We start from the raw sequence: 18688 nt of genomic DNA, 5'->3' as shown, positions 1-18688 counted from the left end.
ATGCAAAAATCACAATTTCAAAATAAAATGTAATTAAATATGGACACAAATACAAAATACAGATACAAATCAAATAAAATATATCTGTTATAAACATAAATGGCAATCTTCTTTCTTCCTCAGTACAAATTGAAATATCAATTAAGTAATATGAATAGTTTGCCAAAACTTTATATAATATAGCAGCTACACTAATGTATTAAGTTCTATGAATAGGAGGGATCAAGACACAATCAGCCAATAAGAAGTGGCTAGCTAGTGTTGCTGATCATTATCATCATTAGTTCGTCTCATTGCACCAGTCATCAAGCACCTGCAAGGGATAAGCCTCTAGACAGCTATATGTGTGTATGTATAGAGCTCTACATTGGTAATAGTTACATGACTATATCATTATTGTAGTTGGCCTGCTTCCACAGTATAATATGCGACTAATCCAGCATATGGACATATGAGTACAAATTTTCTGATGTGTGTACACAGTAAGGCAGCGTGTATTTTATACAAAAAAACAAATGTACTCCTAATTGTACATGTTCCCCTTTACCTTTAGGCATTTTGCTCAGTTGATAGGTACGATTGTTTCTGGACCACTTAAAGTACATCATAAAGAATGTTGAATTTTTTAAAAGTCTTTCACTGTAAGCCCATGAACCACTCTAATAGGCCCCATATGTGTTTCAATGCTGACAAAAATGTATATATTTTTTTCATTAAATGTAATAAAATAATTAGAGTTTAATGGTATAAAATTGATATAATTCATATTCATTAAAGTAAATATCAAAACTGCCAATTCTATCAGCACTCATTCAATTGGATGGCAACTTTCATTTGCTGTGTGAGTATTTAAACCAGGCAGTTCATTTTGGCTGCCAAAAGCTATCTTGTCACAAGAAAAAGTGTATTTTTAAAACTGGAGTCTTAAAGGTACATTTGTGTTTTACCCAACAGTAAATGTATTAAGAAAAATGAATGAATTTGTTTTGCATATTTTAATGTATTACACAAATATGCTAGCTCTAGCAAACTAATTTCGATCATTTAAACATTTAAATATTTTATTCATTTTGAGTAATGGACATAACGATAATCATGCTCTATATGATCTTTCTATTTGTTGCAATAAATTTCTACATATGTGTCTTCAGAAATGAGTGTATGGCCTCTTTTTATAAGTGACAGTGAGTTGTACAGTATGTTGAATGTTTACACAGTAATAGAGTGTGTTTGTACAGAATGAAACAGAGAGACTGCAGTGTGAAGGCTGGAGAGGAATCCAATTAGGAGGGGAACATGTAACAACTATTCCCTTGACAGGTTCAATTTCTTTCCAATATATAATATTAACTCTCTGCTTATGTTTCTGTGGATGTAAGAAAACTATATTAGGTATAGGAATGGTGTAACACATTCTGCTGTGCTGTGTAACACAACTCATTATCCCAACCAAAAACCAAGGTCAAGCAAAATCAGATAATGTCGGTATCTACAAAGTGTTTCCACAGCGCAATAGTTGATTTTCCATTGATTTTCCAATTTTTAGTGTAAGAAATACTATATAGATACACATATAGATACTCAATTTATACTTACGCTTTCTAGTGAAGTTGTAACATATAAAAATCATTTTACAAATTAATTATCTTTTATAATTTCAAGGCGCTATAAATTCACGATTTTGTGTTATGCAGAAAATGGTCACTCAAAATGTAGATGGTTTAGTCAAGTGTCAAGGATGATTTAGGTTGAATATTGAAGCTCAAGCATAGGTCACTGAAAATTGACATAACTTCCAGTTCAATTCATTGTATACTATTCAGGTATTCCAGACATTTTATGTTATTTTAGCTCTTTTTTACAGCTTTTCTTGCTGACCTTATTTTAAAAATATTCACATGCCATAAAATAGTAATTTTATTTCTGTGACATATGCAGTGCCGGTGCTAGGGTCCACGGCGCCCTAGGCAAGTGCCTAACCTTGCCTAATGGGAGCGCCGGGCCTGCCAGTATGCATGCAATTGTTATAAAGTCATTATATGTATACACGTTGAAATGTTCCTACTTCTCTCTCTGAAAGTTAACTTATACATACAAACAGACACACACACACACACACACACACACACACACACACACACACACACACACACACACACACACACACACTTATAATAGTGAGGACCAAGTAAGGGGATCATGATTGTGATGACCATGCTTTGCAGGCCATTAACAAACAAAACAAACACATACTTTGCCTCAGGGGAACCACCATGACATCAGGCATTGATGATTTTGCAGAGGAAAAATGGAACATTCAGGATGAATTTGTGATGACATGTCACGATGTAGGCCTATGAAGGCTGAAGATAAATAGACACTAACCGGTATTAGCGCAACTGATCAAACAGGGGCGGAGTCTAACGTGCCCCTGGTGTTCACCAGGGACCCCCGCAAGGAGGTTTGGACTTCGCAGCAGAGAGCAAGCAGGTCGCGGTCCTATTAGCCAGTTACCAGTGTAGCGTAGAGAGGTCAGACGGTTCCGGGTCACAGCAATCAGAGATATCAGGTACAAAAGGGAAATCCAGTAGAGTAGTCGCCAAGCCGAAGTCACGGTACAGAATGGGTCACACAGAAGAAGAGGATGGTCGCCAAGCCGGGGTCACAACAGTAAACAGGAAGCAGGATACTCAGGGAAAACAAGGGAGTGTGGAAGCCAGGAACACTGGTGGTAAACCTGTTACTCTGGCACCCTAATGGCGCCAGAGACAGGTTTAAATAGAGGGCTGACTGCAGTGATTGGCGGAGAGGAGGAGGCGTAACAGGAAGAAGAAGCGGCGTCCCGTTGCCTAGCAACGGGACTGAGGACAGGGCGCATGCGCCCGAGTACCCGGAAGTGAGTCCCGCGGCAGCCGACAGAGAAGTCAGACGCCCGTTCCCCGTCTGACAGGGAATCAGCGAGGACGGCGTCTGACATGACAAAGCCTGTTGCTAGGTACTTTTAGCTTATCGCTCAACTATTACTATCCATGTGTAGCCCTACTTCTTATTATACAGCTTTAATATATTTCTAATAAGACAAATTAGCTTAAAATATAGACAACTACTCTTTGTCAGCAAATTATGAGACTTTATGGTGAAAAGAAAACCAGTTATCAATATAGTACATGGCCATAACCTCTCCTTTTCCATGGCTTAAATCCTGTTCCCCAATCTTTCTCTCTCTCACCCTTTCCTCCTCCCTTCGCTCACTTTCCATCAATGGTTACACACAAAACAATATCTCTGCATGTATCACATGTGAACCCAAAATGAGCACAGAATGCCTGGATGGATAATTATCAGTTTCAGCTTGTGTGTGGCCATTTTACTACTATACAAAGAGGCCCCCATTTGACTAGGAAGTTATCTGCCAATTTGGACTGAGCACTGAATGTTTGGCTGTTGATACCTTAGGTTAGGGGTTCCAAAATTGTGCACTGCAGCTCCCTGGAGTGGTGCAGTGATCTCCTAGGGGTGCTGCAGCCAGGACCTGTGGTAATCAAAGCGGGGGACTACTTGGTTATTATTTTGGCTTTGGGGTGCATTGAAAAAATGATGTGGGGTGGAGGGCTTCAGAATGTCGCTATGGGGAATGTTGTATAATGCTCCTGATGCTAGCCACCACATGATGAAGATTGCAATTTGTATTGCATTGTGATGTGAAGGGATTATTATCCATTCACACATTACAATTTTTAATAAACAGACACCTCTAAATATTGCTTTTCAGAATCACTTAAATATACCCTAGAATACACACACACACACACACACACACACACACACAGACACACACACATACACAAACATACGTATATTGTGGCGCTATATGAATACTGCTGCTGATGATGATGAATAGAGAACAATCTAAAAGGATTGTTAGGATAAAATTATCAAACAATCATTTTGACATTAATTCACCTCCCACAAGTAAGATAAAAATATTTCTTGTAACTTAACTAATATGTTTCTTTTAGCATACTCTTACCATAGTTTAGTCTATAATATCTAATTCATTTAGTTTTCACATTAACTGCTTTTAATGAAAATATTTTTTATGAGATGATGATTCTTCTTAAAGTAAAACTGATAACATCTAAACCGGGTTTTTTTAGGTAACAAGGTTGGAAAATTAAATTCCACGCTGCTGTGATTCTGGAATCATGTTTCCATTGTGCATGCCTGAGTGCATAAATAATTACATTTTCACATGTTTTTGATTAAATTGGAATTTGTGCTTAAACATTGTTTATATGTAACATAGGAGTTTTGCCACTGGCGTAGCAAGGAAAAACCTTTTGAATTCAGCTCAAAGATAGGATTACTATGAAATAACACGAATAAATTGTCTTTGACAGGAAAGTTCAGTTTGTAAAGGTTATGGGAGCAAAATGACCTAAGGACATCCATGATTAAATTATGTTTATACTTTATTACACACAAAAAATAAAGTACAAAGCAATGATTTGCAACAGAACTCCTGTTGCAAATCTGTTGAATCTTTTTACCGCAAAAGAAATGTCTGGCTCTCTATGTCTTTAAGATGCCTCCAGTCTCTCCACTTCATTGTATCCTAGCACAGAGAGTATTCAAAGTAACACTTTATCTTAACTGTACATAGTAATTAATTCATTATATTTAAATGATAAGCCTAATCCCCTATGACATTTCAAAAAAAAAAAAAAATATATAATATATATATATATATATTCTATTATCCTAATAATTAAAAAATAACAGAGACAGTCATATGCAAAGCAACTTTTCTGAATATTAAAAGATCGCTGAGATTTAAACAAGTGCATCCAATATAGAGCATTTTCATGAGGTGCATTACACTAGGTAGTAGCATCTAATGTAGTAGTTTTGAACTCCAAAGTGTTCATTTGTTAGTTCTAAACTGCACATTAGCAGACATCAGCTCATGAAAACCACAAACAAAGGATTGATTTGATTTTGATATAGTCTTAATACATTTTTTCTACATTCAGTAGAGTCCCACTGAAGTCACTAGGGATGTGCACCGGCGACTTTTGAGGTCTCGTGTTTTGTGTTTTGGATCCGGATTTTCGTTATTTTTGGGGTTCGGATTTGTCTCGCAAAACACTTGACGAAAGGTCTCGGTTCGGATTTAAGGTTTTGGATTCGGATTTTTTTTGAAAAAAACATAAAAAGTTTAAAAATCAAGTTTTTGGGCTTATTTTCACTCCTAGGCTATTATTAACCTCAATAACATTCAATAACAAGCATGTCCACTAATTTACAGTGTATTCTGAACACCTCACAATATAGTTATTAGTCCAAAACGTTGCAACAAGGTATCTTTCTGGACTGCGTAGAGGAGTGGGTCACCACAATATATATTAAAAACCCTGAACTTTTATGATTCGCACCAATAAATGTACCTGGACTGCGTAGAGGAGTGGGTCACCACAATATATATTAAAAACCCTGAACTTTTATGAATCGCACCAATAAATGTACCTGGACTGCGTAGAGGAGTGGGTCACCACAATATATATAATAAGAAAACCATCAACTTGTTTGATTCGCACCAATAAATGTACCTGGACTGCGTAGAGCAGTGGGTCACCACAATATATTAAAAACCCTGAACTTTTATGAATCGCACCAATAAATGTACCTGGACTGCGTAGAGGAGTGGGTCACCACAATATATATAATAAGAAAACCATCAACTTGTTTGATTCGCACCAATAAATGTACCTGGACTGCGTAGAGGAGTGGGTCACCACAATATATTAAAAACCCTGAACTTTTATGAATCGCACCAATAAATGTACCTGGACTGCGTAGAGGAGTGGGTCACCACAATATATATAATAAGAAAACCATCAACTTGTTTGATTCGCACCAATAAATGTACCTGGACTGCGTAGAGCAGTGGGTCACCACAATATATTAAAAACCCTGAACTTTTATGAATCGCACCAATAAATGTACCTGGACTGCGTAGAGGAGTGGGTCACCACAATATATTAAAAACCCTGAACTTTTATGAATCGCACCAATAAATGTACCTGGACTGCCTAGAGGAGTGGGCACTGGGCACCACAATAAAATATATAAAAAACCTTCAACAGGTCTGCATTACACTACACATACGGCTGCTCCTCCATCCTCTCCATCATATACATGTTGGAGTTTTAGCGTGTGACAACCTCTTGTTTTTGATAATGTCAGTGCATTTTGAATATTTTTCAATTTGCCCCACACCACTGAATGTACTTTATCTATGATACGCATCTATCTATCTTGACTGCGTAGTGTGGTGGCCCCGGTACACAATTTGGTACCGAGGCCACAATATAATTAAAAAACCCTCCACGTGTCAGAATTCCACCAAACAAGTATCTGGACTGCGTAGTGGGGTGGCCCCCGGTACCCAATTTGATACCGGGGCCACAATAAAATAAATACACCCTCCACGTGTCAGAATTCCACCAAACAAGTATCTGGACTGCGTAGTGGGGTGGCCCCGGTACCCAATTTGATACCGGGGCCACAATACCTCCTCCAAACATGGTACAGACAATTCGTCATTGAGATCCCATCAAGTATGTTAAAGACAGACAGGGTCCAAGTGTTATTGGTTGACTTTGTAAACCAAAAAACTGTCCCTGTTGCACATAGTCGTGCAATGAAGACTGACTTTTTCATTTAAAGGCACCATCTTTCAAGTGTAGTGTTTGTAAGTCTAAGTCATATTATACTTTTGGTAAAATTGGTTTATTTTGTTCCTCTTTATGGTAACTACTAATAGAATTAAAGTATTAAATAGAAGCGGCAGTTCCTCTTTATGGTAATTAGTAATAGAATTAAAGTATTAAATAGAATTAAAGTATGAAATAGAATTAAAGTATTGAAAATAGAATTAAAGTATGAAATAGAATTAAAGTATTAAATAGAATTAAAGTATTAAATAGAGTGGTATAGAGTTGTAGTGTGGTATAGATAGAGTGGTACCCACAATATAATAATAAAACCCTCAACTGGTCTGAATTCCACCAAACAAGTATCTGGACTGCGTAGTGTGGTGGCCCCGGTACACAATTTGGTACCGAGGCCACAATATAATTAAAAAATTGGGCATCAACTGTCACCGTTGTTTAATATCTGATACACCTAAATATGGACTGCACAGTGGAGTGGCCCCGGTAGTAAATTTGGTGCCGGGGCCACAATATCTCCTCCAACTTCCAAGTGTAGTGTTTATAAAGACAGACAGCGTCGAAGTGTTATTAGTTGACTTTCTTAACCCTAAAATTGTCCCTGTTGCAAATATTCGTGCAATGGACAGTTACTTTTTTATTGAAAGACTCAAGCTTTCAAGTGTAGTGTTTATAAAATATAAACAACAATACAGTAGTTTTAGAGCACGTCAATACCTCTTGTTTTAAATTATGACACGGCATTTTACTTTTGGTTTAATTTCTTGAATTTTTTTAAATTTGGTTTTACTTTTTGAACATGGCAAACGACTGTTGATTGGTCATATAATGCAAAAAAAAAAGTTCCAAGATGGAATTGTCCTTGGGCCCTCACACCCACCCTTATGTTGTTGAAATAGGACATGCACACTTTAACAAACCAATCATTTCAGCGACAGGGCCTACCAAACAACTTTGGCTGAAATGATTGGTTTGTTTGGGCCCCCACACCAAAAAAGCTATTCATCTCTCCCTGTACAGACTAAACAGGCTCTACTGAGGCAAGATGTCGTCCTCATCCTCAACCTCTGATTCCTCTCCCCCTACAGTGTGTACTTCCTCCTCATCACACATTATCAATTCGTCCCCGCTGGACTCCACAACCACAGGTCCCTCTGTAGTATCTGGAGGGCAGTGCTGTACTTCATTGAGGAATTGATTATTCATTTTTATAAACATCATTTTTTCAACGTTCTGAGGAAGCAACCTCCTTCGCCGCTCACTGACCAGGTTCCCCGCCGCACTAAAAACTCTTTCCGAGTACACACTGGAGGGGGGACAACTCAGGTAAAATAGAGCCAGTTTGTACAGGGGCTTCCAAACTGCCTTTTTTTCCTGCCAGTAACAATATGGACTGTCTGACATGTCTACTTGGATGGTGTCAGCAAAGTAATCATCCACAATTTTTTCTATTGTGACAGCATCCAATGCAGCGAGAGTAGACATGTCTGCAATGGTTGGCAGGTCCTTCAGTCCGGACCAGATGTTATCAGCATCCCCGCCAGTGCCTCTTTTGGGAAAACTGAGCTTTTTCCTCGCAGCCATAGATGTGGAAGAAAATGAGGGTGGAGCTGTTGGCATGTCACGGTCCTCTTCAGAGGACAATCTCCTGACCAGCAGGTCTTTGCACCGCTGTAGACTTGTGTCCGCCGGAAACAGAGACCCAACATACGCTTTAAACCGAGGATCCAGCACGGTGGCCAGAATGTATTCCTCTGACTTTAAAAGAGTGACCACCCTCGGATCCTGGCAAAGCGTACGAAGGGCTACATCCACAAGAGCTACATGCTTGGTGTAATCGCAATGGCTTACCACCTCCTCCCTCACTTTCTCCAGCTGCTTCTGCAACAGCCTGATCAGGGGAATGACCTGACTCAAGCTGGCAGTGTCGGAACTGACTTCTCGTGTGGCAAGTTCAAATGGCTGCAGAACCTTGCACAACACGGAAATCAGTTTCCACTGCGCTTGACTGAGGCGCATCCCCACTCCTTTGCCTATGTCGTGGGTGGCTGTGTAGGCCTGAATGGCCTTTTGCTGCTCCTCCATCCTCTGCAGCATATAGAGGGTGGAGTTCCAGCGCGTCACAACCTCTTGTTTGAGGTGATGGCAGGGCAGGTTCATGCTTTTTTGATGTGCCTCTAGTCTGCGGTAGGCACTGGCTGAATGCCGAAAGTGTCCAGCAATTTTGCGCGCCACCGCAAGCATCTCCTGCACACCCCTGTCACTCTTGAGGTAATGCTGCACCACCAAATTAATGGTGTGGGCAAAACATGGGACGTGCTGGAAATTGCCCATATTTAATGCCCGCACAATGTTACTGGCATTGTCTGACACCACAAATCCCCATGAGAGTCTAAGTGGGGTAAGCCACTGGGAGATAATTTCCCTCATTTTCTCTAATATGTTGTCAGCGTTGTGCCTCTTATTAAAGCCTGTAATACACAATGTTGCCTGCCTTTGCATGAGCAGCCATTTTGTAGATGCTGCTACTGATGCAGCTGTTGCTGTTGCTGGGGAAGGGGATGCATCTACCCAGTGGGCTGTCACAGTCATATAGTCCTTCGTTTGCCCAGAACCACTTGTCCACATGTCCGTGGTTAAGTGGACAGTGGGTACAACCGCATTTTTAAGAGCACTGAGGACACTTGATCATACTTCTCTGTACATTTTTGGTATCGCCTGCCTAGTGAAGTGGAATCTCGAGGGGATTTGGTACCGGGGACACAATACCTCCATCAACCCTCTAAATCCCACTCCACTGATGGCGGACACCGGGCGCACGTCTAACACCAACATTGCAGTTACAGCCGCAGTTATACGCTTTGCAATAGGGTGACTACTATCGTATTTTGTGGTCATGGCAAACGACTGTTGGACGGTCAATTGTTTTGTGAAAGACTTAGCGGTCTTACGACTTCCCCTCTGGGAAGATGACCGACTAACAGCAGCAACAGCAGCAGTGGCAGTAGTAGGCGTACCGCTGCAGGATTCCTCGGATGAATCCCGTATTGAGGAGGACTCAGTCTGGCTGCTGACTTGGGCTGCAGGACTGAATCTGATGGAGATTGTGGAGGAAGTTGACGAGGAGGGTGTTGCTGGTGTGTATCCAACTGGACCACGGGATTTAGGTGTCCCTGTACCGATGAGGGTCCTAGCCCCAGTTCCTGAACTAACCACTGAACTATGAAGGTTATTCAGGTGACGTATAAGGGAGGATGTTCCTAGGTGGGCAAGATCCTTACCCCTGCTTATTTGAGCTTTACATAAGCTACATATGGCCATACATTGGTTGTCTGGATTTGGATAAAAATAACTCCAGACCGAAGAGGTGCATTTTTTGGTCTTCTGACCAGGCATGACGATGGGCTTTTTCATCCCATGGACATCAGCTGTTTCCCCCCCTGGTGCCTCATTTACAATAACCACATCACCATCCTCATCATCAAGTTCCTCCACAGCGCCAGCTACATCATCAATAGCCTCCTCCGAGCCACCTCTTCCCGTACAGTGATGGGAAGGTCAGGCTTGACAACCACCAACATCCTTGGACTCGCCTTGTGGATTTGTGATAATTTCTCTTTAGAAGGCAGAGTTGTTTGCTGTTTTGTTGCTGACAGCATAACTCTCTTCAATTTTTTGTAGGGGGGGGGGAGGAGGAGGAGGGCTAAGATCCGTGGGTGAAGCTGAACCACTAGTCATGAACACGGGCCAGAGCCTAAGCCGTTCCTTGCCACTCTGTGTCGTAAATGGCATATTGGCAACTTTACGTTTCTCCTCAGATGATTTTAAGTTTCTCTTTTTGCTACTTTTTCTTAACTTGGGCTTTTTGGATTTTACATGCCCGGTACTACGAGATTGGGCATCGGGCTTGGAAGACGACGTTGATGGCATTTCATCGTCTATGTCATGACTAGTGGCAGCAGCTTCAGCATTAGGAGGAAGTGGGTCTTGATCTTTCCCTCCTTTATCCTCCAAATTTTTGGTCTCCATTATATGTAGCACAAGATACTGCAGAATGTGTGAACTTGGTAATATTGCAGTACCAATGGACTTATACTGCTGTATTGGTTTTGCAAATTTGGTTATAATTATTAAAAAAAATTTTTTTTTTAAATTTTTTATTTTTTTTACTTTTTTTTTATTTTTAAAAAACTTGGGAATAATGGGGAAATAACTTTGCCCTTAGAAGCACAGAGCACAGGACACAGCACCACTGGACTGAACAGGACACGGCACAGGACCCAGCAGCACTACGGAACTCAGCAGGACAGAGCACAGGACACAGCACCACTGGACTGATACTGCAGAATGTGTGAACTTTGTAATATTGCAGTACCAATGGACTTATACTGCTGGATTGGTTTTGCAAATTTGGTTATAATTATTATATATTTTTTTTTTTTTTAAATTTTTTTTTTTTTTTACTTTTTTTTTATTTTTTAAAAACTTGGGAATAATGGGGAAATAACTATGCCCTTAGAAGCACAGAGCACAGGACACAGCACCACTGGACTGAACAGGACACGGCACAGGACCCAGCAGCACTACGGAACTCAGCAGGACAGAGCACAGGACACAGCACCACTGGACTGATACTGCAGAATGTGTAAACTTTGTAATATTGCAGTACCACTGGACTTTTACTGCTGAATGTGTGAACTTGGTAATATTGCAGTACCAATGGGCTTATACTGCAGGATTGGTTGTGCAAATTTTGTGGTAATTAAAAAAAATTAAAGTAGTTTTTGGTATTTTTTTAAAAAACTTTTTTTTATTTTTTTAAACACAGGGGAATATTGGGGAAATAACTATGCCCTTAGAAGCACAGAGCACAGGACACAGCACCACTGGACTGAACAGGACACAGCACAGGACCCAGCAGCACCACTGACCTCAGAAGGACAGAGCACAGCACACAGCACCACTGGACTGATACTGCAGAACACAGCACAGCACAGCACAGCACAGCACAGCACAGAACTAAACAGCACAGCACAGAACTAAACAGCACAGCACGAGATCTACCAGGACAGAGGACCACCTAACACACCCTCCCTCTACCCTGATCAATGCCCGAGTGAAGATGGCGGCGACTAGCGGGGAATTTATAGGATCCGAGTATCGCGAGATCCGACAACGGGATTATGAGTCAGAGCCTCAGTTTCAGATTTGAATTTGGCGCCAATACCCGGATCTGTCTCGGATCCGACTCGGATCCGCAACGTTCGGGTGGGTTCGGATTTCATAAATCCGAGTGCGCTCATCCCTAGAAGTCACCATACGTGCATCAAAACTGCATTAAAACCATTCTGTCAGACTCTCCCCCAGCCTCCAATGCTTCAAATGCTCCCTCAAAATTCAACTGTTTACCAAAGTCCACTGCTTAACTCCTCCCTACCACCCCCTTCTCTTTCCCAATACATGTCACCCCTTTGTTCATTCACTTTAACCCCTCCCCTTTAGATTGTAATCTCTCACAAGCAGTATCCTCTTGTTTGTTCCCTTCCGCATCTTCCCCACTTGCTTCCTACCTCTCCCAAACCACCTTCATCTATCTTGCCATCCTTGTGAATGCCCGGGAATTTTCATTTGAAATATGACTTGATATATTTTACCCTTCTTGTATTACTCCTTATATTTGTTGGCTGCACTTTTCAGTTCTACATATGCTATGTTGATTTTTGTGATGATTTGCTTATGTCAGTGGCGCACGCAGGGGGGGGGGGGGTTTCTGAGTCTCCAGAAACCCCCCCTGAGCTAACTAAGTGGCCACCATAGCGGCACTGTCCTATTCAGCAGCCGCGGCGCTGTCAAAGAAGCGTCCGTGGCGGTGCTGTATTGTATACACCACCGCCGCGGACGCTTCTTTGACAGCGCCGCGGCTGCTGTATAGGACAGCGCTGCCGAAACGGAGCTGCTGCGCATGCACAGCAGCTCTCTCTCGTGTTGTTTTTGGGTCAGGGGGGGGATTACCCCGCTGACAATCCTACGTGCGCCCCTGTATGTATCCTATGTTACCTTGTTTGTACTACCATCATGTATGTTGCTGCAGCACTTTGTGGCGCCCTATAGATAAACACTAATAGTAATAACTGGTAGTAGTCACAGAACTCGTAATATGTCAGTGAGGAGAGATCAAATGGGATATACACAAAACAGCAGAAAAAAGACATCAAAAGAAAGGTAAATAAAGAAAGAATACATAAATGACCAAAAGGAGTATACAGGCTTTTAAAATGAGGGCACAGAGATGAGTTGTTTAGTTAATATGTTCTTTGTATTTGCACTATCTGCTCATCATATAATATGGGACTTCTTAGCTAAAAAAAAACAATATTTAGAAAGTTCTAGCAATATTGGCGGGAAAAAAGGAAATTATTGCTGCATTCTGGTGATTTTGTCACATGCACAGATATTATCACCAAGTGTTTCTTATAGTTACTATGAGGAGTTCAGTTGAATTATATAATGAAAAGGTCATTACTAAGTAAATGCAAGTGTTATCACACCAGGACAGATTTATCTTGAGGCCTCATTCACACTAACACACACTTTAGACATGCCTTAGTGATCTGTAGTGTTTTACATATGTTTTTAAGGTTATGTTGCTTTGTAATATTTAAATGTGGTTGTGAAGAGCTGGAGTCAAGTAGGGCTCCAGAGACAGGTGCATATTTCAAACATAGCCTTGTGATGCCCAAGTACATGAACAGTAAACACAGCAACACAGAAGTGAAGAATTCTATGTATCATACAAATAGTGTTTAGCCAGGCAGAAGATAGCACAGAGTGAGATAGCAGACAACACTGTAATGGCCCTACTTATTAACCTCCAAAGAGGTTCATATCACGATAAATCCCCTGAAAACTATATATGGGCACTGATCCTTGTGTTTTGGTTTTGGATGTGATTTTGGTTCTAAAACGTGTTCATGTTGTGGTTTTGTAACTAATTTTACAAAAAAAAATTGAAACTTTTTGGATCTGAATTTAACTTAAAATTGTGAAAAAATAGGTAAAAATTTTAATTTTGAGATGTTTTTGCTCCAATATTACTATTTATAACATTCATTTCCAGTCTATTTTCTAATGATCCCTTCAAAATTGTTCACATTTTCACCAATTTTGACCAAAACCTGCAGTGATCTGGCTGGCTAAAAGGCTGGCTATATTAGTGACAGAACAATGGCACAAATACATGGTACTGACATCACTTTCCACCAAATACCTCCCCTGAATTGCAATTGGAAGATGCAAAATGAGTTCTATAAACATATGAAACAAGATTAAGGGGTATATTTAGTAAACTTCGGGTTTGAAAAGTGGAGATGTTGCCTATAGCAGCCAATCATATCCTTGCTTTCATTTATTTAGTGCAATCTACAAAATGACAGCTAGAATCTGATTGGTTGCTATAGGCAACACCTCCACTTTTTCAAACCCGCAGTTTAGTAAATATACCCCCAAATCTCTGCCAAGTCTGAGCTGGTGTAAAAAAACATTTATCACCTTTCAATAAGCTTGCTATGTGAATTGAAATCTCATTTTCCACAAAACTAGATAAAGTTTTGGATAACAGTGGTCATCTTCCTCAATAGTGACAAATGACAATGTTATCATCACTCATTAAAGATGTCTACTTCAACTACATTTTTATTTGAAAATAGAAGATACACCAAGTAGTTAATCATTAGGAAGCGTGTGTGACACCTAGGAGAGGGTCAGCAGTAATACATTTAGAAATTTGAAACATAATAGGGCATCCACCATAAACTGATGCTATAGAAATAGCCAGAGACCATTGAAGGGACAGTGGTAGAATGCATAGTTAGACATTTATAAAGTTAAATAGATAATTGTGGCCTGCACCCATTATAAAAAATTCCAAGACTATGCACACCCCAAGTTTGGAACGTAATAAGGCATCCATCATAGTCTGATGCTACTTAAACAGCCAGAGGTCATTGCTTGGGCAGTGGTAGAATACATAGTTAGACATTTATAAAAATGAAATAGACTAGTATCATGTTGGGCAGAGCAGTCATTAGGTTGCAAGAGCTGAGCATGCAAACAACTTGTTTTTCTCTGCTACAAATAAGTTATAGCTGATTGAATAGTCCAAATTAGATTGAAATGATAATCTTGATTTGTCCTTTTGGCTAAGCTCAAGTGTAGTATCTGACCTAGTATGCTTGTTTCGGGATGCCCTGAATGGACAGGTCTCCTTGGTCTGCTGCATTAAGGCCGGTGGTGTTTGCAGCACAAGGTGCCTGTGCCTCCTGGAGACATGGCCCGGAGGTGACCTGAACTGTTGGAGTCTTATATAACAACAGAAGTGGGAACCTGCACTTCCCAATGAAGAAATGTATGCAGGCAAGGGGAAAAAAAGGGGTTTGGAGAAAAGGTCCCAATCTCCTGGGGTCTAAGTATAACTTGGTATTCCCCGGCACAATTGAGGGATCGTGGCCCCCTTCATGTGAAGTAAGTAAAAGATTTTAATGGAGTTTGAAAACAGTAACACGCTCAAATATATACATATATATCACAGAAAGAAGAGTGATCACTCATTAATCAACAATTACCGAGATACAGTATCAAAAATAGCAAAAGTCCATAAATTCATAATCAACATAAGTAGGTTAAAATAGCGTAGAAGGAGAACTCCATAAACTAATATAGTTCTCCTTCTATGCTATTTTGTCCCAACTCCATTAAAATATTTTACTTACCTAACACGAAGGGTCCACGATCCCTAAATTGCGCGGGGGAATACCATGTTATTATTGTTGGTGTCTTATGTAATGTAGTATGTGGTTTGCATAGGTTGGAGTGCACTCATAATAAAAAAACTTCAAAGACTAGGCATCCAATAAATTTGGAACATAATAGAGCATCCATCATAGACACTTATGTTACAGAAACAGAGTTCATTGGATGTACAGTGGTAGAATTAATACAGTTAGACATTGATAAAGCTAAATAGAGCTAATCTATTTATTTACTATGCACTTTTCTTTGGGCAAAGTATTCATAGGGAGCCAAGAGCGGAGCTTTTGAACACCTTGTTTTACAATAAAAAAAATTATGGTAGAGTAAGGTATAACTGACTGATGTGCAATAATGCTACCCTAGTGAATCAAACAAGGGGACTCGTCACTCATATATATTTGCAAGTATATAAATATGTCATGTATATCAGTATGGAATGCAATAGTTGGCCTTCCCATACTAGTAAGTTTGTATAAATGTTATGACTTGCGGTGGTGCTCAGTCACCACGACTCTCTCACCTGTGTCCCGGCCGTTGCTATGACGACAAGGACGTCACTTCCGGGTATCGTCCTGGCCATTGCCTAAGCAACGGTCGGGGCGCTGTAGTAGGTAGTGCCGCGTCCCGGCATTAGGTACAGCCGGACACGTGCACAATTATTTCAGGTGCCATCTATTAGCAACCCCTGTGGCTGATTTTATTGCCCTGCTCCCACTGGCCAGTATTGGTATATAAGGCAGGGAGGGCTTAGCCTCCTTGCCAGTTATAGTTCCTGTTCTCAGTGCTGTGTACTTGCCTGCTCCTGTGCCTTGTATCTATTTCTATTTTGGATTCCTGTGTATGACCCTTGGCTTCGTTTATTGGATTGGATTGTTTGCCTGTTGCCCTGACCTTTTGCTTCGTTACTGGATTCTCCTTGTCTTCTGCCAGCCCTGACATCTTGCCTGACCCCGACAATGCTTCGGACCCTGACCACGGCTTGCTTCCTGACCACGCTAGACGCTTATCCCGCTACTCTGCACTACGGTACGTTCATACACCTGTACTATCTTAAGTATAAGACGTGGGGCATCCGAGTACCTGTGAGCATAACAAGCTCTACGGGAAAGGCGGCTGCTAAAGGTGAAGACCTCCCCATCTGGTTCTACGGGTTTATGATTAGACCGTTAGCAGTAACATAACCGCCCATTGAAGAATGAAAGCCGTCTCCATGGATGAAAGCGGGACAAATCCTTCTCCAGCTCAAGTTTTAGTAGGCCAAATCCAGATTCTATGCCAGATGGTCCAAGGTCTGGTGCATCGGTTGTCTGCACAAGAAGAAGCTGCTAGAGCCTCACAAGCCCAGCAAGCTCCCCTGGCCCCTACTGTGAAACCCAAATTGAACCTGCCAGATCGGTTCTCCGAAGATAGAACCTTATTTCGCAACTTCATAGAAAGTTGTAAACGCTATTTCCGCCTGAGACCTCGTTCATCTGGATTGGAGCTTCAAAAGTGTGGCATCATCATGTTCCTTCTCCAGGGTGATCCTCAATCCTGGGCATTTAGTCTTGCTACCACGAGCCCTCCATTACAGTCCGTTAATGCATTCTTTAATGCCCTGGGGCTACTCTATGATGATCCAGACAGAGTGGCCTCAGCTGAAACTCACCTCAGGGCTCTCAAACAGGGTTGTCGCACTGCTGAGGAATATTGTGCGGAGTTCAGGTGCTGGACCACGGACAGCGAGTGGAATGACTCGGCACTCCGGAGCCAGTTCCGTTTGGGTCTTTCCAAGCAAATTAAAGACTCTATCATGCAATACCCTGTACCAGCTACACTGGAGAATCTGATGCAATTGGTCATCAAAATTGACCATAGATTTAAAGAAAAAAAAGCAGAGAGGGATACCTCCGTTTCTACATGCTCTTTTCTGACTCCTTCTGCTGCACCAGTTAAAACTGCTGAGCCCATGCAGCTAGGTGCTTATCATCTCACGTCAGAAGAAAAGACTAGGAGGCGTACCTTAGGCCTTTGTCTACATTGTGGCAACAGGGGCCATCTTCTCCGAAGCTGTCTTAACAAGTCAGACAAATCGGGAAAAGAGCAGGCCTAGAGAACGTGGAAGAGGTTCGCCTAGATCTGCAGATAATATCTTCCAAAAATACACTCTTGGTTCCTGCAGTAATTTCCTTTGGTGCACAATCTACATCTGTCCTTCCTGGACAGCATTGCTGCAGGGAATTTTCTAGATCTGGATTTCGCCCGTTCATTGGGGATTCCGACCATTAAGCTCGAGTCACCCATCACTGTCTGTGGCCTAGATAGTGGTCCTTTACCTGGCGGGAGAATATGCTCACAGACACCACTGTTACAGCTCACTGAGGGGGCGCTACATTCTGAAGCCTTGTTCTTTTATCTTATTAATTGTTCTTCCGTTCCGATGATCCTGGGACACCCCTGGCTGCAGCTCCACAGTCCAGTCGTCGATTGGAACAAGGGAGACATTATTCACTGGATTCCTTTTTCTTCATCCTGCCTATCTGTGCCTGTTCGTCTGCTCCAGGTCACTCTGGATCAGCTTCCGCTACCCTACCATGAGTTTCGTGATGTATTCTCTAAACAGGCGGATGACACGCTACCTCCTCATCGTGACTACGATTGCGCTATTGACCTAGTTCCTGGCTCTAAACTCCCTAAAGGGAGATCATACTCCCTCTCGATACCAGAAATGCAGGCCATGGAGGAGTATATTAAGGAGAATCTTAAAAAGGGATTTATTAGGCAGTCTAAATCCCCGGTAGGAGCCGGGTTCTTCTTTGTGTCTAAAAAGGACGGTTCCCTTCGACCTTGTATTGATTTCCGTGGGTTAAATAAAATTACCGTTAGAAACATCTACCCACTTCCGCTCATATCTGTCCTCTTCAATCAACTCAGAAGTGCTTAAGTGTTCACCAAAATCGATCTACGAGGAGCATAGAACCTTATACGTATGAGGGACGGGGACGAATGGAAGACTGCATTCAACACCCACCTAGGTCACTATGAGTACCTGGTTATGCCCTTTGGTTTATGCAACACACCTGCTGCCTTCCAGGATCTAATTAATGATGTCCTACAAGAGTTCTTGGGACATTTTGTTGTGGTATACCTGGATGAAATCCTAATCT

The sequence above is a fragment of the Mixophyes fleayi genome, chromosome 2 (genome assembly GCF_038048845.1).
Source record: "Mixophyes fleayi isolate aMixFle1 chromosome 2, aMixFle1.hap1, whole genome shotgun sequence".
Classification (NCBI taxonomy): domain Eukaryota; kingdom Metazoa; phylum Chordata; class Amphibia; order Anura; family Limnodynastidae; genus Mixophyes; species Mixophyes fleayi.
This window is presented reverse-complemented; position numbering follows the sequence as displayed.